Genomic DNA, 25,236 nt, shown 5'->3' with positions numbered 1-25,236 from the left:
GGTACCAAAATGTTTACCATCCTTTTAGATATTGATCAACACCAATATGATCTCTCTATGACTTACGGTTCCCGAGATATGGCTGCTTAAATTTCTGTAAATCGGTCATTTTTTTGGCCACTATCTTGCGAACGGTTAGATTGACGCGAAAAATTTAATCATTTTGTCTAATAGTTTTTGATGCTCTATCTAATGCAGTGTACAAAATTGAAAAAATTGCAAATAACAGACAGACGGACAGATAGACACACAGACATAGAGAATTCAGTAACGAACTTTTTAAGTTCGTTGAATATGTTGTAACTCACGATATCCCGCCCGGTGACACGTATAACTTCGGGATTCGTCTAGTTATAACATATCCAATGCGAACACAATTGTCTCGTTCGGATCTCACAAGGGAACCTTCCGAAAATGATAGCTGCAGTGAAAGGTGTGGCCTATGCCAATTGAAAGAGCTGTAACAGAGATGAGCATTCCCAAAAAATTAGCTGCCCATAGCAATAGGCTCAGGAAATATAAGGGATGGAAATTCGGGAAACAGCAAGGCTGGACAAGGGGGAAAAGTGCAAATTCCACAAAAAAGGGGGGGCACGGCAAAATACAATGCTGACAAGTGATGTATAGAAAGAGACTTGCCACAATAGGGAACAAATGAAGGCCACCAGTGGGGTTAACAGTGTTGCCAACTGCAATGAAAAGTACATGTTTTGCAAAGAGCACTATAAGAAGCACCGACTATGCATGAAACCAACGTACCTAGAGACGAAAAGAAAAACGAGTTCCAAAGTTGGCAAGACTGGCCATGGGCATCCAGACAAGTCTAATATAGTTAGGCCACTCGCTTCAGAAAAAGAAAATTCCGGCAACAGGCATCACTCGGAATGCATCAATGTTAGAATGATTGAGGCAATGTCAAGTCGGGGAACATGAAATGGTTGGGTTGAGCCAACAACCGATAATAGAAGCAGTGAACATTATGTCATGGTTGGGTCGTATGTGGGAATATGCAGGGTGTCCCATCAAACTTTGTGACCTGAAAGATTTGCGAAACGAACAAAAATGTGACGGATCCAGTTGTCCAGGAATGTACCAATGTCAGGGGATGATAAAAGTCTGTGAGAAGCAAGTGCCCCTAGGATCCCCAACATAGGGCCCCAGGAGCCAACTTCAAATTTTCAAAAGGAAACAGGGACCGAGTGTTACCTTTCTCGATTGATCATGGAATGTGCAACAACATATATAGGAAATATTTGCTATATGAAGCATGTTTTTCAAAATGGACGCCACAAATATGTGCTGTCTTAACATGGCATCGAACAATGTGATCTCAAATTGCTGCGAAGCGAAAAGAGATGTTGCAAATCCAATTGCACAGGAATGTACTCATGTCGAGGGCCAAGAGAACTTTGTAAGAAGCAAGTCCCCCAGGGCTCCCATCATAAGGCTCAAGGGGGTCAACCGCAACATTTCAAATGGGAACAGGGGCGGATGATATTTCTCTGGATAGATACAACACCGTCTATATAAAAAACATTTGCTATATGAATATGAAACAGATGTCAGGCAAGGACAACTAGCGGTGTTTCCCATATGATCAGACGATGACTTATTTATGGCACGAGCCATAGTAGAAGGCGGCTTAGTTGAAGAAACTACACCCTCTCAGTAACCTAAATTGCACGAAAATTTCCAAAGCAGGTTCATTGACCTGACTACCGCATGTTGCCCACTTTGTCCAAGAGCGGGATGGTTTGTTTCTAACTTTTCTACCGAAAAGCATTTGTCTGGAATGGTGTTTCGGAGACAATAAAATAAAGAAAATATACTAGGCAGAGAGAGAGCAGGGAGGAGGGAGTGTACCAATTATTCTTTCCTCTAAACAGCGTTTCCCAACCTTTTTCAACTTGCAGCACACTATGGGTGTAACATGGATTCTCGCGGCACACTTATAGATATTATTATTTGTAAATATAAAACACACTGGTATTTTTTTCTTTGATTACTGATCTCCTTCGCACAGAGAAGAAAGCTCGATCACTGGGTTTTCCTAGTGGTAAATCACTATGCTTATTTTTCATTCTAATTTAAAAGGAGAAAACAACTGCAATGAAATGTTGGACTCAGGTTATTAAAAATACGCTTTCTCTTTCGAAAACTGTATCCAACCTTTTACTAACAAGGGACATCACCCAATTGTCCGGCTCCGATTTCAATGAAATTTTTATTGCTGATAGAGGACATGTATTCATTACTTGTGATGACAGAAATTTTTGCCATGGTGCATGTTTTCTATTTTTTAATAATTTTTAAAGGTTGTGATGTGGTTAATAGAGATTACTGCAGAAGTCCCTTACTACCCTTTGTAAACGGAGTGTTAATGAAAGAACAACCATATAGATACATATAGGACATAGAGGAAAGTCGTATGGTACGTATAACCTTGACGGCAGCCATCTTGAAATCCGCCATTTTGAATTAAGGTCAAGTTTTTTTAAATGGGAATAGGGTAATATGATACATAATTTTGGGCTAGAATTTAATCAGGAAGACAATGGTGAAGTTAGTTTTAAGGTGCGCTCATTTGGGGAAAAGTTACAGGCATATTCATTGTTTATATTTACTATATGCGTAAGTCCCTTACCTCCGCCTCTAACCCGCGTATTAATGATAATAAGTGGATAAAGGTTTCGGTAATACATATTATGGCTAGAGGGAAGTGATACGATAAGAGTATCATTGACGGCAGCCATCTTGAAATCCGCCATTTTGAATTAAAGTGAATTTTTGGAAACTGAAAACCATAGCATGTGGCACCTAATTTTAATAGTAAATTTTCCCCAAAAGCCAATGGTATGCTTATTTTTTTCTATAGTTAACTAGCATGAATTTATGACTCTTCTAATGAGCATGAAACGTCCATTATTCGATCTTTCAAATTGGCAACACTCCTAATTTTCACCGCATGTTTTGGGATTCCAACTGGCACTTTGCAATTGTTGCCATGGCTCATGTTTTCTAAATTTATTACATTTTTTCAAGAGTTGCGATTTGTCAGTTCATGAATAGTATTGGGATAAGCATCCAGCAATCTTTCTGAATCTATTTGCCATGTAATTATTAATTTCCTAGGCAATGTAATTATTTATTTCCTATACCTGTCCTTCAAAAACTCGTTTCCTGACATGAGTCATCACACAACAAAAGAACTCCAACTTTGCATTCAGGTAATACCGAAGACGTAGCTTGTAATGGATAGTAGATGAGACGAGAAATCAAATGAAAATTCACTTCAAAAAAGAAAACGAAATATGATTGTTGTGTAAATCAATGGTCTTTTGTTTTGTTTTATATTTATTTGTTTATTGTATATTTATTTATTTTCTATCGCAATATTTTAGCTAATCAGACAAAGAAGTCATTCGTTTTCTAGCGATTGTTGTCGATGGTTCATGTTTGTAAGATTTATAATCTGTATTGATCGGGAACTCGATTAAGTTGCACCTCTTTATAAACAAGTTACCTGTTTTCATATTTTGTTCATGGTACAAACAGTGTGTTGGGAACAGTTATATTATGTCTCTTTGATATTTTCTATCATTGCTGCTGTTCCTTTAAAGTTGTAAAGTTGTATTTATTTTAAAAAAATACTGTTTATCGTTTGCGCAACATGTAGGCCACATTTCATGATAACTTTGAGTTCGTGTAACACCAATTTGTTATAATTTTATTTGTAATTTTTTTATGTCACATAGATCCATAGGTTCCTCATATACTCTGGGTTAAAATAAATGATTACACTGACTAGGAAATTAATAATTACATGGCAAGTAGATTCAGAAAGATTGCTGGATGCTTATCCCAACACTATTCATGAACTGACAAATCGCAACTCTTTAAAAAATGTAATAAATTTAGAAAACACGAGCCATGGCAACAATTGGAAAGTGCCAGTTGGAATCTTAAAACATGCGGTGAAAATTAGGAGTGTTGCCAATTTGAAGGATCAAATAATGGACATTTCATGCTCATTAGAAGAGCCATAAATTCATGCTAGTTAACTATAGAAAAAAATAAGCATACCATTGGCTTTTGGGGAAAATTTACTATTAAAATTAGGTGCCACATGCTATGGTTTTCATTTTTCAAAACTTCACTTTAATTCAAAATGGCGGATTTCAAGATGTCTGCCGTCAATGATACCCTTATCGTATCACTTCCCTCTAGCCATAATATGTATTACCGAAACCTTTATCCACTTATTATCATTAATACGCGGGTTAGAAGCGGAGGTAAGGGACTTACGCGTATAGTAAGTATAAACAATGAATTTGCCTGTAACTTTTCTCGAAATGAGCGCATCTTAAAACTAACTTCACCATTGTCTTCCTGATTAAATTCTAGCCCAAAATTATGTATCATATTACCCTATTCATATTTAAAAAACTTGACCTTAATTCAAAATGGCGGATTTCAAGATGGCTGCCGTCAAGGTTATACGTACCATACGACTTTCCCCTATGCCCTATATGTATCTACATGGTTGTTCTTTCATTAACACTCCGTTTACAAAGGGTAGTAATGGACTTCTGCAGTAATCTCTATTAACCACATCACAACCTTCAAAAAATATTAAAAAATAGAAAACATGCACCATGGCAAAAATTTCTTTCATCACAAGTAATGAATACATGTCCTCTATCAGCAATAAAAATTTCATTGAAATCGGAGCCGGACAATTGGGTGATGTCCCTTGTAAGAATGAAGATCATTAAATAACGAACGAACAAATAAATCTATTTTACTTTTAAAACACAAATGTAAATAATTTATCGAAAGGATTGAATGATATTTTAAATTTTCAAGTTACGAAATAGTCTGTAACGATAAAGAAGCAATAATGGTCATAACAATAACAAATACTTTTTTCAACATTAGAAATGTACAGAAAAGTAACAAGTCATGAAACTTAAAATTGTAGATTCATAGTAGAGGTTCATAGTAATGTGCAATACAAATATACATTTTCCCCTATGTTTTGCAATTTGATTGCTATAGAATTAATAATTTTGTTTTGATATCCTCGCGGTACATCAGTGGCCCATTCACGACACACCAATGTCGCGGTATTTTCACTGCTAGCTTCTCATTTTAGACAGGTATATTTACAACAAAGGGGGTAGCGTGCACCTTTGCACCCCTTAAATCTGGCCCTGTCCAGAAGTTATGTAGCCCTATATCGTTCATGGAAATAAAAACACAATATTTATAACTATGCTAAATTACTATAGACTGCCAATTGCTCATTCAGACAATTTATGATGTTCACTTTATTGCAATGTTCTTATACAGACTAGATATAGGCTACGGATAATAGTTTTATACAAACTAGATAATCAATTATTATTATTATTATTATTATTATTATTATTATTATTATTATTATTATTATTATTATTATTATTATTATTATATTTGAAGTACAATCAAATATCACGACATTAATTACTAGTTTTAATTAACTGAATTGAGCTGAAAATTAGATCTTGATCTCGGAAGATTAACTATTAAGTTTATACGTTCTGTACCTTTCTAAAGTAATAAATGCTGGAATTGGTTTCAAGGCTGTTCCTGAGTGAATAATTTCTTCATAATAATATTAAAAGTTTTAGAAAAATTTTCGAGACATTCGAGTCGAGTCGAGATTTTTATGAGCTGTCTCGACTCGACTCGTGTCTCGACTCGAAAATTCGAGTCGAGAAACACGTTTGTCTCGACTCGTCTCGAATTTTACAAAGTGTGTCTCGACTCGAATCTCGACTCGAATTCGAGTCGAGTCGAGTCGAGATTCGAGACATGTCTCGACTCGTGCGCATCCCTATGATTAGCTATTTTAGGGCAATGTTACTTGGGAATTAACATCCTGTATTTTGTATCTAAAATATAGAGATACTTTAAAGATTGCGAAATTATGACTAGGAAGACGTGTTTAAGCATGAAACGACCTAAAAACATTTTACGGTTAATTAAACGCGGAGTGCATGTAAAAATTGTACAAAAATTGTAAAAATTTTACCTTTTAGTTTCTCCTTACAGTAATCCCACGATTATGTTAATCCATCGCTTACGTCAATTCGAAGACACATAATAGATCTCGAAGAATTAAAATACTCTCGAAATTATAGTTGTATGTCGAATATTACATTCATATATTTTTGTTTACATAATTTTCATGATGTTTTGTTTATAAAATATATAAAATCATGCTACGTAAATTATATTATATACGAGTAGCAGTCGAAAAGTTCCTGGAATTTTATTGTAGCTCTTTATTATCACAATATAAGTACAAACTTACTTAATCGTCTTCAAAATAGGCACCTACGGAACACATACACACTTGCTCCACCGTTTCTGTGATTGCTGGAAACACTGACGAAAGCTCTGTTTCTATTAGTGGTGGGCACAAAATCCGGTTTTTCGGTTTTTAGAAAAACCGAAACCGGTTTTCGAAAATTGTCAAAAAACCGGTTTTCGGTTTTCTACGAAACCGGTTATCGGTTTTCACCAAAACCGGTTCGGTTTTTCACCTGATTCGGTTTCGGTTTTCTTCAAAACCGATTCCGGTTTTTTTCCAAAATTTGTTCTATTTTTGACCACAATGGTGTTTCGTAGTTCTCCGGAAACCGAATCCATTTCCACAGAAATAGCTTTATGTGTTTTCCAAAAGTTTTCACCAAAACCAGTTTAGGTGAAAACCGATCCGGTTTTGGAGAAAACCGAAATGTCGGTTTTCGGTTTTTATAGAAACCGGTTTTCGGTTTTTATAAAAACCGGTTTTCCCCATCCCTAGTTTCTATGTCTTCCGAAGTTGAGCCATCGTGTGGGTTTTCATGTGACGAAGCGGGTACCGACGCTGTTTTCCTTAAAGCATTGTTAGCGTAAACTGACTTTAAGGCTATCAAACTAGGTATCTGAAGCAGATTTCGTCAATTTGCACTAAAACTAGATGTTTGCACGTTGCAACATCTGCGAAAATGCAACAATGCAACAACTGATCACCACACACTCACCCATTTAGGCACACTACTCGTAAACTGACTGTTATGATCTGTTCACACTTATCGTATTCATAATTAGGGAACATAAGGACTGTACTGTAGAAGATTCATTGGAATTGCATCACTCGGGAAATTTTTGACTGTTCGTAGTATATATATTAGCCGAAATGAGTTGAACAATGCCCGAAAACGCTATACCTATAGATAGGCTCAGTGTATCTGTATATAGCCACAATGATTAAGGCTTCCATAATATAAACTTGCACCGAGGAATAAAATGTCGCTTATAAAGTATATTGTCTATTTTGCCCAAAAGGAGGGATATATGTAATTATCTTGTGTTGGTACTGCTATTCTTGATCTACACTGTAGAGTTATCTACTTGTTGATCAATGTAGGTATAATATTTTGTGAAATGAAATAATGGTCTCTGATAATGGATTCTAGAATATAATTAATTAATAGCTTGAAACCGGGAGGTTTGAATGAAAGGGAAATAAAAATTATAATTTTTCTTCATAGTAAATCATACATAAAAGACGTTAGTGTCAAAACTTTTCTAGTCAAAACTGATGTGATAATATTGCAATGTTATCTGCCGAGAAATTTTTACTGTAAAAATGATTTGAGATCTCTCTCAATAATAAACACCAAAGTGCGTTTGTATTCACATTTTAGTAAACTTTTCCCAACATAATTTGGGGTGCATAGACCTCGCAATCCAACGACCTCTTCGTGATGTGCTCTGAGTTATTTTCAAAGCATAATCATCTTGAGGAACTGCTAAAATTAGAAAGCCACATCTTTTATTTAGTCTTTTATATCGGAAAACTTTCGGAAAAAAAAACTCAGTCAAACCCAATAGGAAAAAATAAATAGAAAAAAGGAATTTTTAGCGTAAAATTTACAATTTTGACCGAGATTTAGTAAACAGCATCGGAATCCACCCCTGAGACACGAAATTAACATACTTATCATAAACAAAACAATAAATAACCATCATGCAGAAAAAAATAGCCAAATAATTGTTTGTGAAATAGTTGTGTGTTGCATACCCAAATCATTATAAAAACTTCAAGGTCGATGCACGAAACCTAAACGACCTTCAAAAAATCTTTTTTTAAAAATGAGACGTGTTTTTGTCAGAAATGGCCACTTTTCCCCACTATCTACCTTACCACTTCGAAAAAAAAAGTTTTTTTTTTTTCATTCACCTTCAAATAAAGACAGACAGATTTAAACGTAGCGGAACGACGATTGCTAACTATTAGGAATTAGCATTATTCATAGGCTGAGATCTTGTATTAATATAGTTTCTTGCGATACTACACTTAATGAAAATGCACAAATTCGATTTACGCAAAACTCAAGTTACTTAAAGATTTTCCACTCGAGTCCCCCATGTATTCCTCTCGCGACCTCCCAGGGGTCCCGATCCCCAAGTTGACAAACTCCACTACACATGATAATGATATATTTTTAAAAAAATATGTTAAATATATATATTTGATATAACTAAGAAGTTGGTGTTATTCTAAAATCTTTTGTACACAAGGTTGCTAAAAATTTAGTAAGCCTTTGGAAGTTAAAATTGAGAAGACATTATTGTTATTCGAAAATAATATTATGAAATCATAATATTATGAAATCATGTATGTGCCATTTTGTTCGATGACCTTCTGCTATCTTTTTCGGTAATACCAAAATCCTGGTGCTATAGAATCTGAGACTTCTGGTAATATATATATGTATATGATACACAGTGGCGTATTTACGATTTTGTTTCGGGAGGGGCTTTGCTAACTTTCGGGGGGGGCTTTGCCTGAAAATGTGAAAATACTGCAGGATATTTCATATACTTTACTATAGTAAGTAAGATTTCGGGGGGGGCTTAAGCCCGGAAGCCACCCCCCTAAATACGCCACTGATGATACACGTTTTTCGCAGTGTCTTTTGAAACCAACTCAATATCATTCGCGGAGTTCTGCCAAGACCAAAACAAATGATACTCATATGGGGCCCGGATCGGGCTTAAGAATGGATCGATTAAAGCCTCCCAGCCAATTATTTTCAATTTATGATAAGTCGTTAAAAAAACGTATGCGGTCTTTCATTGTCAGAGTGGTATACAACACCTTATCTGTTCACCAATTCCAGCCGTCTCTTTTAAATTGTTAGGCATACTGGTACTAATTTTCAGCACTATAAGTCCGAGTCTATCGTTCTGTACGATGGCAGCAGCCCTTGATGTACGATCTAATTAAATTCCATCAAAGGCATAGGATAAAACCATTAAAAACAAACTCGTTCACGTGGTGTACACGTGACTCTGTTATTTGTTTTATTGTAGCAGAAGTATATTGTTAATAAGAAATACATTGTTAATTTTTCGAACTATATTAGCAACAATAAAGTGAATAATTACCTTTCAAGCTGTATTCTAGGAAGTCCGCGTTTTAATTATATATATACATGTTGAGGCATTGTTTCTTCATTTATATTTTGTCAGCTGTTGAAGATGGTAGCATATGACTGCCATCTAATGTAAATCGAAGCCTTGTACTTTTCTGCGTTTCTTCTTCAGGGATAAAGACAAGTATGGTGTTTCGATACTACTTCCACTTTGTAACAATTCGTTGGAATTCTAATCTACGATTTTTTCTACGGAAAAGAGAGAGAGAAGAGAATATCAACCAATTGATAAAACAGCTGACCTCCACCGATTATGACGCCAAACAGGACTTCCTTTAAGACTTTACCCTGAGATGACTATACTGAAGTTGACAAACACCGGATATTACAACCCGAGGGAGGAAGCATCCTGTTTCTACCCGGACTTGACAAAACAGTCTTCGCCATGGGAAAACTTACCTCTACTTGTGTCTTCCCTAACTGCGACAACCCTGGATATGACTAACCGTGCCCATGGCTTGAGGACTTCCTTTACCCGGACTTGACGCCCGACACACCATACCTTAGCGTGATCTCTTCTAGTTGAAGTTATGTCCATACCTGGCAAGACAACCCGAAAGCGACTACCCCGATTTCTCAACCACGAGCTTCCTGGAATCGACGATTCGCGGGTATGGTGATGTCTAAGGAGGAAGTGGGACAGAGGAGGGTACACATTTCGGCCTAAACCGATGTTGTCATCATCGACGGCATTGAAATTCTTGTTGGTATTAGATACTATGGAGTACAACCTTTGATGGATCATCAACCTCTTGATATCAGATGCCTTGAAGCCATCTCATTATGTGAAGAAACAAGTAGCTTCGTTTTTGCTGAAATAGATGGCGTAGATGAGATCAATGTATTGTCTTCAAATTACTGTAGATGTCACTTTTGGGAATATGGGACTAGAAGATGAGGTATTGAGACATAGTTCATCTTGGTTTATGTGGTAATATGGATCTAGAGACTGCAGCAAGTTAACTCATTTTAAGCTATTCTACAGGATCTACTGGTTCCTAACATCATCTGATCTTTGATTTTTAACTCCATCTACGTTTGTCAATCTAAAACATCTTGGTCTTCATTTTCTTCTATGTATGAATTTGGAATATATTTCTGCAAGCTTGATTGTGATGCATCGAATGGGTTTCAACAAGCCAGTTGTGTTCCACCCAGATCGCCAATATACAAGACGGGGGCCATCAAAATCTAGATCCAGTTTCGCTGTTTGCTTGGTCATTGAATAACAAACTGGAAATATGGGCTGCTGTTGGAACATACTCTAGATCACCAAGCTGACATTACCCGGATCCTGTGGACCAATAGATCTATAAAGACATTCAGTTTATTTTTGTGATTGACACTTGCTGTATATTGACGCCCATCTACATTTGGATCGCACAGGATCATCCCTATTGTCAACAAATTTGCATTGGACCCTACTATAAAGCAAATTTACACTTTGATCTCATATCTATGGGCATCTAGACCTATCCAGCTATATACAGTATTTGTGGATCTCAACCAACAACAAGGTCTTCATGCAACCAAACTTATTTGCTGCTGAACTTTCCATTTCTGATCTGCTTGTGAATTGGGCGATGTTGTGAGATCTAGTTCAACATTATGGACCTTCAGAATCTAGATTTGTATGCTGAGCTTTTGTCTTCCTGCATTGGACCATGAAGCGCTGTATGGATTATTGCTCTAAAAATTTGACGAATTTATGGATAGTCTAGATCTGTTGGTGTTGGACCATGGGTTCTTGGCGTGGAATCTACTGATTTGATTTCAAGACTTCCATGTCGCTTGTGCATGGTTTTCTGACCATTAAGATGAATATCGAAGAACACAAATTATACAAAGCAAATTATTGTACTGTGAAACAGAAAGCAATGACAATAAAATTGCTCCAGAATTTTCCTAATTAGTTTGTGTTCTTTCTTTGATATGTGAGAATGCATTAATATAAGAATATGTAAAATTACAGTTGTCAACAAAGTGCGTGTGTTACATATATATATACATACTTTTCTGCTAATAACTTAGAACATGTTAGATTGGTGCGAATGAAATATCCTTTGTGACGTCTGCTTTGAAACTCACCTCAGCAACACATCACAGGGATAGACTAAGATTACATGTCAAACATCACCAACTTTGTATACATGCAACAAACAGGGTGGAGTACCCAGACAGGTAGGAAGTAGTGTGTTCTAGAACAAGGATATGTGAAAGTATACCATGGAGGACACACAGCCGCGAATTTGATTTTCTTCACAAATTCAAACTAGAATATCTGCACTGTAAATAGTAAAAAGAAGTAAAAAAAAAAAAAACACTAGCAGTGCATTGGGTTCAGTAATAGCTTATTGACACATCATTTATCAAAGTTCGTTCCGGAGACACAGCACAGCAAAATGAACCTGTAGGCACTGATCAACATCATGTTCGGATAAGGTTCTTAGAAATACTGCGGGAGCGGACCCTCGGAAAACTGTTCGTGGCATTGCAAGCGAGTTATACATACATCACATCATTGTCTTTCGGCGTTCCCGTGCAATTGGTAAGAAGAGAAAGTTTATCTCACAGGTGACACATGAACTCATATTGACCAATAAGAATTGCCGTCTGGAGATGTATATTTCTCTGGATGAATGAGCGAGAAGATTTTTTGCATCGGATTATCACATAATGGAAAGTGGATCTCCTACGTAAAACTAGTAAATTACGTGTTATTCATTTAGAAGATAGTATGTATGTTTTGGGTATGGACTTCTGATTACACTGTATAATTGCAGATAAATATTTCCTGGGTGACATACATTGAACCCCAATGCATGATCCAAAAGAAATTCTTTTTCATATTTGTACAAAAATGAAATGAAATGAAATCTTTAAGTTTTAAGTCCCACGATTATGCCGGTTAGGCTAAAGGAGACGGTGAGGATGAGAAATGAATGAAATGGTGGAGTGAAGAAAGTGGCCGCAAACGGGAGAGCCCTGAGAAAACCCACGAGCGCGTTGTTTGTCCACCACAAAGCCCACACGGCGCGAGCTGGGATCGAACCAGAGGCCCGAAGCACTATGGCGGAACGCTCTCCACTGAGCCACCGCGCTTCCTTCATATTTGTACAGTTGTCAGTGGAATGAAATACATAATACAATATGTTTATTATTATTAGTGGTAGTAGCGATAGTGGCGGACATTTTTTGTGAATACATACAGTATTACTACATATTAGCTATCTTTCCGAATACAAATTTGAACAAATCTCGCTTAACAATAGTCAGACAGGTGAAAGTGAAATTGGAAACCTAAAATTTTCAATGGTTGGTAAAGTTGTTGCGTAGTTAACGTTTTAGTCACTAATTCATTAAGAGAAAATGGCCGCAAATGGCAGGGAAGGACTTCTGTATGTTCATATCTGGTAGTGTTATCCCCCACTGTGCAGATTAACTTTTGAATGAGTTTCTTGAATAAACTTTCAATGGGCACAGTATCTGTAAATCATATCCTGAATTTAAAACAAATGGATGCATCTGTAAGGAAAAGTGAATTGCCGTTCATCAGTAAGAAAGACATCCGTACAGCGAGTGAGATACAGTTTCTTTTGAAGTCCACAGAAATCCATCCTCGTAGCCAGCTGAGAATTAGACGTGCCGCGAGGATTTTGCACAAATATATGCGGTTTCATCTTTATCGTCTGCAATGCTGCAAGACGTGAAATCAGATAACAAAGCTAAGAGACAGACTTTCTCCGAGATTACACAAATCGAAATGGAGGCTGATGGTTTCATAGAATTATTGTTATTCAGTGAAGCCACGTTCCACTTGTCAGGCAAAGAGCATAAACATAAGTTCAAATTTGGGTTCTGGAAATTTCTCGATATAATGTGAAACATGTACATAAGCCCCCATCACCCAAAGCGAATGTTTCTCTCTCTCTCTCTCTCTATGTGTGTGTGTGTGTGTATGTGTGTATGTGTGTGTGTGTGTTATCAATCATGAAAGACTGTATGGGATTGTTCTTCTTCGACAAGGATACAATCTCGGGGACTCCGTAAAATCAAATGTTATGGACATGGCTTCTTTCATAACTGGAACAGGATATCCCCGGCTTCACTTATCAACATGATGGGGCACTATCCCATTTCCACTCAGACATCAGACGTGATTTGAACAGCGATTACCAAACAGACGGATTGTTCTTTTTCCCTGATGTTTTGTCAAACAACGTGTGTATCAGCTATCTTTGCTAAATACCATCCAGGATCTTCGTGTTTGCATCACAGAGACCATTGCATTAGTGAATCTCGACGTGTCTCCGAGTATGTTGCATGAAGCTGGTGACATGCTGCAATATTTCAACGTTACGATGCCCCTTCTTCTACAAATTAATATGTTGAATGTTCAGTCTTCTCACGCAATGATCCTCTTGAGTGACCACCCTGACCCCAGACCTATCACCTATGAATTTCTAGTTTTATGGCAATTTAATGCATCCACTTGTAGTCAAAGTAATTCAAAAAGACAGGATATATTCTTCGCTTTGAGGTTGAGCTTGATTTCATCGTTAGTTCTTGATGGCTTAGTACAATGGTTCCTGTACAATGGCTTAGTACTGTCAGGATTTCAACGTTATGAAGCATTTAATATTTGGTTAAAATCAATTCTGAGACAGAATGTACCAATCAACCCCTCAGTAATGCGTAAAGTGGCTACTTGATAGAAACCTATAGTACGAGGAGTGATCAAAAACTAAGGTTACAAAGGCTGCAGTGAAACACAGCAAACACAAAGTACATACATTAAATTACTTTTCGACATTGCTTCAATATCGGTTGAGGCACTGGTCCATCGTGAAATGAGTTTGAATATTCCCGGTTGGTAAAAATCCTGTTCCTGCTTGTTTAGCCACGTTGTAACCAAGTGTTTCACCCCTTCGTCTGACGACCTCCTAGGTGCACCGTCAAATATACTAACAGGTGAAAGTCGCTTGGAGCGAGGTCGGGGCTGTAAGGAGGATGGTCGATGGTATACCAGCGAAACTGTTCAACAGCGTGATCTTCTGAGATATGTACGGATGCGCGTTGCCGTGAAGGAAGATGACGCTCTCTATGAGAAGTCTAGAGGTCTATTCCACTATTGAACTTTGCAATTTTTTATTTTCACTTTGTAAAATTTGCAAAGTGAAAAGCTTTTGAGTTCCATCATTATTTTTGAAGAAATTTGCAGTATGATGTTCTGCAACTGCAAAGTTGTGAAGTCTTTGAAAAGTTATTTACTGATGAACAGAAAAAGCGTTTCGAGATATGAATGTAATTGAAAGATGAAGAACAGAGTATAGAGTGACAAATTACAGTGTATAGTGATTAGACTTTTTATAAACGACAAACATGATATAAATGCTTACGTTAAAATCGGTGTGTAATGAATAAATAACGTTTCTGTTGGAGTAGTAATTATTAATTGAGTTAATTCATGTGTTCCAGGAAAGCAAATTTGTTCCTATTATTTTATTTAGATGAGATCTTTTACGTCCAGTGTCTAACAAGTTAATAGTAATTGTTACTATGAAGTGCTGTGGAACCGGTTTCATTAAATGTTATTTGTTTTGAGTCATATTTGTTCTGAAGCAAATATTTCTGCAAGTAGATTATTTTGCAATCGATTTCATGACGCAAATATTAATTTACTATGAACAAGTACAGAATAACTTAAGAAGGGTATCTTTACTGAATGCCTATTATACAAGAACTTATTTATTTTACACTTCCGTAGTTGGTATCGTGTCTTGCAACATACCTAATAAATTGATAAGTTTAGTTGGGTCTCAGCGGTAATTGTTGTTGTATAGTAACCATATGCAAATTAGTTAATTAACTAGTTGAGAATGCTCCAAGAGCATTGTCACAACGAACTTAAAAAGAATGGAGAGATGGAGTGGGAAGGATAACTGTCATTGTTCCTAAATGTAAAAGTAAAACGTTTTATCTATACCTTCTTCTCTTTCTCGCAAAAATTAGCAAAATATCATCTCTCTATGACTTACAGTTCTCAAGATATGGCTGCTTAAATATCTAGAAATTCGAAATTTTTTGCCAGTATCTGGGGAACGGTGGCCAGTTGGCTAGTAGACAGTTAATCAGTGGCCATCGGTTATTATTTGGTACCAAAATATTTACCATCTACTTAGGTATTGATCGGCATCAATATCATCTCTCTACAACTTATGGCTCCCGAGCTATGGCTCGTTATATATCTAGAAATTGGCCATTTTTGAGCCAATATCACGGAAACGGTAGGTCATAAAGAGATTATATTGGTATTAGTTAATACTTAATAGAATGTTAAACATTTTGGTACCGATAATAATTGGTGGCCACTGGCCAACTGGCCATTGACCAAACCAGTGGCCAGTTGGACATTTGCGGCCGGTTACTATTCGGTACCAAAGTATTTACCATCTTCTTAGGTATTGATCAGCATCAATGTCATCTCTCTACAACTTATGGTTCCCGAGTTATGGCCCGTTAAATATCTAGAAATCGGCCATTTTTTGGCCAATATCACGGAAACGGTAGGTCATAAAGAGATAATATTGACGTTAATTAATCCCTAATAGAATGTTAAACATTTTGGTACCGATAATAATTGGTGGCCAGTGGGTCTCCAACACCAATATGATCTCTCTATGACTTATGGTTCCCGAGATATGGCTTCTTAAATCTCTGGATATCAGCCATTTTTTGGCCAATATCTCGGGAACGGTAAGGGAGTGACGCGGAAAATTTAATCACTTTCTCTGATAGTTTTTGATGGTCTATCGAATGCAGGGTTCAAAATTGAAAAAATCGCAAATAACAGACAGACGTACACACAGACACACACACACACAGACAGACATAGAGAATTCAGTAACGAACTTTTTAAGTTCGTTGAAAATAGGAATATAAAGTTATTTCAGTCTGCCTTTTGTTTTATTTGTCCTGTGCTACGAACTCGGAGAGTGTTTCCCCTTGCGTATTTGCCAAGTGTGCATCTGAGTAATTATAGTGTTAACTTGGTTAATGTTCTCCAATGTGCTCCAATACGAATTCTACTTGCTCACTTGTCAAATGAAAGTATTCTTTGAAATACATTCATGCTGTGGAAGTTGGTTCTGATTTATGCACCTTTCTTAGGAATCTCATCCTTACTTGATTCATCACTTGATGAATATAATAACCTCCGAAACATTTTCAAAGGACAATGGCTCTTAGTCAATCACTCAGGCAAAGCAAAACTTCTCTTTGCAAAATACGACACAACTTTGCAAACTCTTCCTTTGACATTTCAGGTCCAAGATGGTGGAACAAACGTTAGAAATTTCTGCAAAGTCTTGGCAAGTTTTAACATTACATTTTGCACTTTTCACTTTGCAGATTTTTTTTTTTTTTTTTTTTTTTTTTTTTTGTGGAACATGAACCTTGTTGTAAATTGCAAAGCGCAAAGTGAAAAGTTGCAAAGTTCAATGGTGGAATAGGTCCCTCACCGTTTCCTCTACCAGCTGCCGATGAATTTCAGCCACAGTTACATGTTTCACCTACTGAAATAGAATAACTGACAAGACTTCTTCGCGAGACGAGTTTTCCGAACTAGTCGCCTTTAGTGTTTACATACAACTAGTGCTGTCGGTAGCGGATAACTGAAACTCTGCACAGTTGCCAACTCGATGTACTAAAATATCACACATGCCTCATTCCTATATAACATTTGAAACTCGATAAATATCGGCCTTGTAAACTTAGTTTCTGATCCTCCCTCGTATTATACTATTATAAATTACATTATTATCAATAAGAAACCACATGTGTCACGGTATATTAAACGTTCAATAAAATATGTCGTTAGTAAAAGAGATTTGGAATCACTTATGTAGTGTATAGTTTATAGCATACATACTCGTACAAGATGCATAGAAATGAAATCTGAGTTTTACGTCCAACGTTTATATCGGCTAGGCTAAAGGAGACAGTGATGTTGAGAAATGAATGAAATGGTGGAATGAAGAAAATGGGAGGAAACGGGAGAACCCAGAGAAAACCCACGCTCGCGGTGTTTGTTCACCACAAAGCTCTCTTGGCGCGAGCTAGGATCGAACCAGGGACCCCATGCACCAGAGATGAAAGCTCTACCACTGAGCCACTGAGCTAGTCTTTCTTTCCGCTATACTTTACCATTATTAAATATAGCGTAGCAGCATAAACCTTGTCTGTACAATATACATTATTCTTAATCACGTATCTGTATTAGTATAGTTCAATAACAATAAGAATAAAGTCGGATAATCATCATCAGCGAGACGGATTGGTTACTATTAATGGTTAACACTGTGACCATAAACTTTACTCAGGAACAATATTCGATATTTAACATTCATCGAGCAGCGAATTCTTCATGACCAGAAAATGTTATTATATGGAACAAATTATTTAACATGACTGCAAGATTTTGACAACAAAGATATTCGGAAGAGTATGACTGGGTTAGGCCTAAGAAGTGGGTCTAAGAAAATTCGGTGTAAGAAAACTCGGTGTAGGAAAATTCGGTGTACGAAAAACTCGGTGTGGTGAAATTCAGGTGTAAGGTAGATTCGATGTAACATATATTGAATATTACCACTTACGATAACTTACTACACTTAGTATTGTGAAAATGAAAACCATAAAATGTAACAAATAAAATATTATTACCTATTTCAAGAAAAGCAAATTTATTATTTTTTTCCTTGTGTTCAATACCTCTTGCATGTCTTTTGCGGGGTATTACTCTAAATTACTTTTCATCACACAATGAAGCTGACACTTATTGTCACAAATAAAACAACTAGAAGTTCAGAGAATAGTTATACAAAACAACTTAAAACACCTTTCACATAGTACATCATAGAACATATACAGGGTGATTTTTTTAAAAACTCACGGATTTCATTTGGGTCCAGAGATGGAGTGGGTCGTGGGTCAAGTGGGTCAAGTATTCTGAGTGGGTCAGTGGGTCGTGGGTCAACAGCATGTGACCCACTGCGACCCACCACCCACCGTGAGCCACTGCGACCCACCGACTCAGTATGATTACCGACCCACTCTGCTCACTGCATTGTAGACAGTATCTTCTGAAGACTGGTAAATTGTCTTCGTTGTACTTTCAAGACCTTCATTTCCCTTCCTTTTCCATTTGTGTCTGTCTGCTTACCTGAGGTGAGTATATCTAACCAAGTGAAAAAATGAACTTCAGGTACTTTTGGATATTGATATTTTTAATTGTAATAATACCAATATGACTTTTACTACTACTTGGCTTTCGACACCTGTGAGTCTTTAGAGGAGCTAACTAGTGGGAAAAACACATTTTTGAATCACTGTAATATATAAATTATTATATAAAAAGTTCAATGTAACTGTGTGTGCCTGATCATCACAGTCAAATTGCAAAGTCAAATGAAATTACTTTTGGTATATAGCTAGGCCTTAATCCAAACTGAGATGTTATATTGCTTTCATTGTAATGCATATCCTAAGGAGGTAGTGAGGATCCGAATTTTTGCGAAGAAAAAATTAGTATCTCGCACGCCGTTAAACTTACGGAGCTGAAATTCAGCTGAATCGTTCAATAAATATTAACTCTTTATTGAAAATAAACAAAATGTATCCTGGCATTTTTAAAAATTCTCGTTTATGGGGGTGTGTGCACTTTCTATATATGGAAAATAGGTAGTGAGTTGGTTTGTAAAAATGATCGAAAACGATCGATGTTATTTAAGAAAAAAATCAGAAACAAAAAATACAGTGCTTGGCTTCATATATTCATTGCTTTCTACTATAATAATTTCTGAAGCTTATGTTTATTAGCTATATGGAGCGCTTACAGCACAGGACAATCAACCCATAAAGTTCGAGAAAATAGACATAAAATTTGTACTGTAAGCTTAGTTTTAAGTTTGTATTGTACGCATAATTATATGGACAATTTTACACTTTTTTCCTTTACGTTGGTCTACTTACCTTGTTTTGGAACTTACAAATTTCATCCCTTTTTCCACTAAAAAGTATCGATAATTCAACAAGGAAATGATTATACTATGATAATTTAATTGAAATTCCTCGTAATTTGGCACATGGCAAACGTCAGTGTGGTAATTGAAGGGGAAGAAGGAGGGAAATTTCCATTCACCTCTGAACACTTTCCAGGAACCTCGTTCCCTTTCGCTTTCTAGACGGGGGAGGGAACTTGGTAATGGCATCAAACCTTCATGTGTAATTACAAAAATTAAATTTATAAACGAATAAGAAATCATCAGTTTATCAGGCTTTAATTGATAATTTATTCACAAGATTCCCTATCGAAGGCGTGGTAGATGAAGTTTCTGTTTTCCATGAGTCGACATTGCCAACTGACATGGAAAAGATGTTGTATGGTGATAGAGAGATGATACTTCTTGCTGAGTATTTCAAAACACCAAGAAAAATCGTTATCAGACTTAAGTCTAAGCAGATTGTTGATGAGGAAGTGCAGAAATCGGGTAGAAGTATTATCAATTTCCACGACAGAATGCAAACGGGGATTTTCCCTTATGAATTTACAGATGACTGATATTAGAAATAGACTAAGTGCTCAAACATCGTCTCACTTGTTCATCAATGTTAATGGCCCACCGCTAGACAAGCTCAAAGTAGACAAGCTAGATATTTCTTGGCTGAAGGATGGACATCATTCCGCTGCGGATGATTTACCTCGAAAAATTTACCAACAGGAAATAAACCCGATTTCAGTTTTCAGATTTGTTTTAAAGTGGAAAATTACGAGCTCTGGAAAATGTATACTTGTATTACTAATGGCTTATTTGTGTTATTCAACTTTGTACCTAATTTTTACTTGCTTTAGGTAAACTACTTTGAATAAATATTTATATTAATTGCAATTATGCATATTTGTAACTCAAATTTAACGTGGTGTTTTAGTGATTACGCAAATTACAATTATGAGCATACTTTATGGAGATGCTCTCACAAAGGATACCCGAGCACCTTTATACACTATGAAAAACTGATTTTTCAAGTCTTTTGTGAGAAAAATACTGTGAACTGAGAAATCATAACCATTTCCATATTGTGCAGGGGTATTTTCCTGCGAATAGAAGTTTCTTTTGGAATGCGTTCAGAAATTAACACTTGCAAGAATACTTTCTTAGTACAAGTAACTTATATTTTAGGCACACACTAATTTTCCCCCAACCTCGGACTGTTTCAATTTCCTCACTGACAAACACTTTACCATATTATATCGTAAAGGCAAGATCCACCGTTATTGTAACAGTGTTGCTTGAGCGATAGACTAGAAATTCAAACTCCGATTAGTGACAATTTCACAGTCTTGTTAAACTCTTTAGTCAGTACAGAAGAGGCCGTGAATCGTGTTCAGAGTTGATGACGATGGATTTTGGTGAGTCAGAGTAAGTCACAGTGGATGAGATTGATTCATGGTGGGTGGTGGGTCATGGTGGGTCAAAGTGGGTCATGGTAGGTTGTGGGTCAGAGTGGGTCACGCTGGGTGGTGGGTCAGTGGGTCGTGGGTCAACTTTTCATTGACCCACGCCAACTCTGTGGGTCTAGAATTTCTAACTGAAGTCCGATTTTCATGCGGTTTGTGGCAAATGATCAAGGAAGAATGAGAGATTTATGGAATTATATTTACTGGTTTAAATTCATTTGGGGTAATATCGGCCACGCCTCTAGAAAAACAGCAAATATCCGCCAGTGTACCTTACAATTTTAATTAGGTGAGGTGCCGTGTGGAGATTGAGTTTCTTCGTTAGATGGCATCCTCGCGAAGGTCAATAAGAAACAGGAACTGGGTCATTGTATTGAAAATTATGATGTGCTACTGTATTAATATGATTAGGACACAGTTACAACAATGTACTACTATGAGCAAAATAAATGACTAATGAAATATTGTCTTTACCGGAATAGGCTCAGTTTACGTAAGAAAACAAATAGCCCAGTTAGCTAAAGCAACTAGTCTGTATGCCGCAGGTAGTGGGTTCGGTCCCCATGGAAGTGGTGTTGTCATTTTTATCACTATGGTTATTTTATTTATTTTTTATGTGGGGAAAGAATGAAATTGTAACATATGTGTAAAACTTATGGCGATACCATAAGAAGAAGAAAATGTCGTTGTCGCGCTTGCATTAACTAACTAACAAAATGGCCAATGGAACCCGGAGGTTCAATGCCGCGTTCACAAAAGCTCTCCACTGACTTCTATCCTTAGCTAACTGCATCCAGTTTCTACTTTGTATTCCTATCTCTGCGAGATCCATTTTAATATTGTCCTCCCATCTGCGCCTAGGTCTTCCTAATGGTCGTTTTCCGATTGGTCTTCCAGTCGTGACTTTGAAAGCGTTTTTACTTTCTTCCATTCTAGCTACATGACCCGTCCACCTAAGCCTCCTAGACTTGACGACCCTAACAATGTTGGGTAAACCATATAAGTTATGTAGTTCCTCGTTGTGAAGTTTCCGCCATTCCCCATTCCCGTTTCTCTTGGGTTCGAATATACGTCTCAGGATCTTGTTCTCAAATACTTTCAGTCTATGTTCTTCCCTCACAGTAAGTGACCATGTTTCGCAACCATACAGAACAACAGGCATGATTATCGTTTTGTATATTTTAAGCTTCAAATTCCTCGACAGAATTCCCGGCGATAAGATATTTTGAACCGAATAGTAACACGATTTCCCTGCTTTTAGTCGACATTTAATTTCTCCGTGAATATGATTAATTTCTCGCACTTGCATTAGCGTCCCTAATTTTGTTTACAAACAGTTTCGTAATTATTTCCCCTGTGCTCACTGCTCAATATATGCTCGCTGGCGCATAACGAATGTTTCCCAGTAAATGTTAATTCTAATATGGAGGATTTTATAAAGTTTCACAATATTCCTCACTAGATAGTCTTCTATCTACGTGTTTGGATATTTTGATAACAGATTTCCCTATTAAATGTTTAATTTTCCCTAGATGTTTAATTACGGAAAAGTTTTACGATGTATTTGTATTGAATTGAAATTGTTTTGAATTTACTACATAAAGTAAGTAGCCCGAAGGAGGAAAACTCAAGTAATTGATATTCTACGTAAAAGCAACCTATTGTAGAATGATGATGCTACTTACCTTCAGCACATAATCTTTACGTTAGAGAGTCAGACAGAGAAAAATCCTGGTTTTTCCTCCCCTATGACCACCCATCTTAAACCTCTACATACTATTGTTCGTCTCACAAAATTTCGGTGCTGCAAAAACATTCAAATAATAATAATAATAATAATAATAATAATAATAATAATAATAATAATAATAATAATAATAATAATAATAATAATAATAATAATAATAATAATCTTAAATATGCCATCCTTACATAATGTAAGGATATCTTAGTTTCTTAGATTAAATCTTAAATATCTTAGTTTAAAATGCTTTCTTTAGTAATTGTTTGAGCAACCATGTAGGAGGGGGTACGACGTATTATTTTGCCCCTCTCATTTCAGTACCCTTCCAACAGAAAGTAATTTCTGATAAGCAGGGCAGACAAAATGAATAAGATATATTTACAGCATTCTCTCCCCTTTCATGATTGGAATATCACGTAACATTTTTTATTCTATCAAAGATGGCCCTCTGCGGTTAGGGGTAGGTAACTAAAGAAATACCTAATATATAGCGCCCCTTGATTGTAATATTACCACTTCTTTATTTGTATGAGGGAGCCCCTACACAACCAAGGGTGACAAAAAGAATAGGAAAAGTGTCTATTGATTCCAGTGGCGGAAACAGCACGAACTTCTGGGGGGGGGCGGGGAAGTGAAAGATTCTTTTGATGATGTGAAGCTGTCACAAATTACCACTTAATTAAACTAAACAATAGTGGGGTGAACCGGAACCCAGTCAGTTTAAATTGATGTAAAAATTTAATTTTTGGCTTCATATTAAAGTTTTGGTTTCAAATGAGAATTTCAGTCTAAGTGATCAATGATTAAATCTCGTAGGGCTCTTCAGTGTAGGCTGATACGGCCCCTTTATGAGAAAAGGCAAAAATATTAACATGTTTATAACTTTCGAATTTTTCGTCTATTTTAAAGAAATATTTTGCTTGGTATTAAAGTGTTGGTATCTCGCAGAGATTGGAATACAAAGTAGAAACTGGATGCAGTTAGCTAAGGATAGAAGTCAGTGGAGAGCTTTTGTGAACGCGGCATTGAACCTCCAGGTTCCATAGGCCATAGAGTTAGTTTTATTAAAGTGTTGATTCCAAATGACAATTTCAGTCCGAGTGGGCACTGATCAAATCTCGGGGGAAGGGGGGGTCTTCAGTATAGGGAGCTACGGCTCCTTTATGGGAAAAGGCAAAAATACGAAAATGCTTATAACTTTCGAATTTTTCGTCTATTTTAAAGAAATTATTGGCTTCATATTATAGTCTTGGCTTCAAACGACAATTTCAGTCCGTGTGGACAATGATCAAATCTCGGAGAGCACTTCGGTGTAGGGGTTTCGGCTTTTTTATGGGACAAGATTCACGTAGTTGATATTGCAAAATTGTTTTGTATACATGAGTGGAAACTTGCACCATTTGGTTACTTTAACCTCTTATATTTTGCAGATTCAAATTCGAAGCAATAATTACTTCGCAAAGCTAAAAGATGGCACTTACTAGTTTTATTAAAATGAAATGTCTTTTATGAGAAGTTGTCATGGAGCAGACGAACGAACAGGCACCCAAACGTTGTTTGAGTCGGACGGTTGAAACTCGTTAAGCTCGTTAAGCTCGGAGCTCCTCCGTGGCTAAGCGGTTAGCGTACGCGACTTTGGTGTGGGAGATTCGGGTTCGATTCCCGGCGGGAACTCATGTGGTTCGGATTCCACATTAATCAGTAGGTTCACGTCTCATATAGCCTCGCTGCTGAACAGGACGTTAAACTCAAAATCAACTCGTTAAGCTTGCTTCGATTATTATTATTATTAATAATAATAATAATAATAATAATAATAATAATAATAATAATAATAATAATAATAATAATAATAATAAAGCATTCACCTTTGGTGCATGGGGTCCGTGGCTCGATTCCACTTCGCGCCAAGTGAAATTTGAGGTGGACAAATACCGTGTGCATGGGCATGGATTTTCTTGGGATTTTCCATTTTCCTCCCACTTTCTTCATTTCACAATTTCATTCATCATCATTATCCCTTAGCGTAGGTGCATAATCGTGCAACGTTAAACTAGATATTGCATTTAATTTTAATTTCAATAATAAAAATAAAAATTAATTCAACTGAAAGGACTGTAATTTATGTTGACAGCAATTATCATAAAAATGCAATCATTATAAAAACAGTGCTTTGAGTAGAAAGATAATCCTTCCCAAGTGTTAACGAATGCGCACGAGATAAACATGTCTCGAGAAAGACGAGACGCGCTTTGTGACATCCAAGATAAGACGAGACAAATGTTTTGGACACGAGATAGCTTGTAAAATGTCTCGTCTTGTCTGGAATGTCTCGAAAACAAAAGTCTAAGTTTTAAAATTATTTTTCAATATCTACTCTCTCAGAATAGCTCTCTGCCTTAAAATTAATAACGGCATTTGTGATTTAAAAAAGATAAACAATG

This window comes from Thermobia domestica, chromosome 13 (assembly GCF_964235325.1).
Source record: "Thermobia domestica chromosome 13, izTheDome1.hap1.1, whole genome shotgun sequence".
Lineage (NCBI taxonomy): Eukaryota > Metazoa > Arthropoda > Insecta > Zygentoma > Lepismatidae > Thermobia > Thermobia domestica.
Note: the sequence above shows the minus strand (reverse complement) of the source record.